Below are 2,100 nucleotides of genomic sequence, written 5' to 3' on the forward strand. Positions count from 1 at the left end.
GCCGGCAAGGATCCCTCCTCTGGACTAGTTCAGGGAGATGAGAGCATTGCGCTCCTCCACTTATGATTTGGGGTAGGAGGATAGGTGTACTCCGACAGCATCCCGTGCACTCGGTCGCTCAGGAGCAGTGATGACAGAGAGCACAGTTGTCATAATCCTACCCACTCGGTTTCACCATCGTGTGTGAGATGGCTGACTGGCATCAGGGGTGAGCAGGACATGTTATTGGCATTATATGCATTATTTGCATTTATTTCTTGTGTTTGTTGCACTTTATATGCTGCATATTGGATGGATGCATTGTTTGACATGCATACAGGATTTATGATACTCAGGGTCTGACGGCCTTGATATACCTATTCCCAGGTTCTGGTTAGTACAGATACTCCTTACTTTGTCGTTTTTCATTTTCTATCCAGGAGACTGTACGCATATTTATTTCTACTAGTTATTATTTACTATGCATGTCAACTAGGTATCCGCTGAGTGTTGGCCTCACACCCCGTTATTACTATTTTTAGGTTGAGGCTGTTCAGGAGGTTCCAGTCGCTAGCCCCCCACCACTACGCGTCGCGACGAGTTCACACATTTAGGTTTCCTTATTATGTTATAGACTATGTTTCAGACTTTTATCTTTTGACATTTGGATCTTGTACGATTTCTTATTCTCGATGGATTTTCATTTAGATGCATGCTGATGATTTGTGTTTTATGGGTGTAGTTGAGTAGGATATCAAATTTGTGTTTTATGGGTGTAGTTGAGTAGGATATCGGATTTGTGCTTTATGAGTGTAGTTGAGTAGGTTATTTGAAATGATTATCTTATCGTTGCTTAGGTTAATGTTTTACTATTAAACTGCGTGGGTGTTTGATTATTTTAATTGTTATTATACATATGTTCCGACCGTGTTGGCCGAGGTATATGTGGCCTTGAGGGCATTGTAGGAAGTTTTATATTGTCACCCATACAGGGGAGATGCTGTCGAAATTTCTTCTAGCAGGGACTACCTGGGGTGTGATAGCTGAACTTGCATTGAAGGCAAGTCACCAAAAAGACGAAGGAGCAAGTTCATCGGAGATGAGAATCGAGAGTATTGATGAAGGGGGAGCAACGTCAGAAGAAAATAGCTCTATAGGGGAGCATCATAGATCGACAAGGTAAGTCAGGTACGGTCTCTACCTCTTGACTAGTTATTTAAGTTTATAAAATTTATTATTGAAAAATTCCTATAAATTAGAAATTAAAAATGAAAATTTTAAAGAGGAAAATGAGGAATTAAAATACACCTTAGCAACATCCCGCCGATTAGAAGATTTCGACAAAATAAAAATAAAAAATTAAAAATAGAAATAAAAAATTTGAAGAATTATACATGCGTACATGTTCAACAAATTAGAAATCATTCAAGACTTAATTGGTATTTTGAATATCAAAAGGGCTAGATTAGAAAATTATCACCAAAATATATTCCTAGAAAATTTTTGATTAATCTGGTTGAAAGAAACCTATTTTGGGTTCCAAAATCATGCTTAAACTAAAATTTTATGCATGTCATATTTTTAATTTGACTTATTTTTTAAAATTTTTAATTAGAATTATCTAAATAAATTGTTTCATATAACTTCTGTTAGAAATTAATTTACTTTTTATTTTTTTCAAAAAAGAAAATTTTATCATTTATCTGTAGAAAAAATTTTAAATTTTTCTGACTATTAAATTATTTTTTAGGATTTTTTAATAAATATTATATTTTTTAATTTAAAAATAATTCATAAAGTAATTTTTACCAACTTCATTTTTCTATGAAAAGATATCATGTTCTCTGTTATTTTTTTAATTTAATTTTTCTGCAAAACTACTTGCTATAATACATACTCAGAAAAATTTTCAAGATTTTTCGAGCTTAAAAACTATTTTTAAGAATTTTTTTATAAAATATGTCCTTATGTAGAAACCAACTTATTATTGTTTAAATTAATTTCAAATTTTTAATAAAAATTTTATCTCTGCTTTGACTATATCTGATTAAACAATTCTAAAAATTTTCATAATTTGTTCACGATTAAAAAAAATTATAAATTTTGAAAATCGAGATTTTC

The sequence above is a fragment of the Zingiber officinale genome, chromosome 10A (genome assembly GCF_018446385.1).
Source record: "Zingiber officinale cultivar Zhangliang chromosome 10A, Zo_v1.1, whole genome shotgun sequence".
In the NCBI taxonomy this organism is placed as follows: domain Eukaryota; kingdom Viridiplantae; phylum Streptophyta; class Magnoliopsida; order Zingiberales; family Zingiberaceae; genus Zingiber; species Zingiber officinale.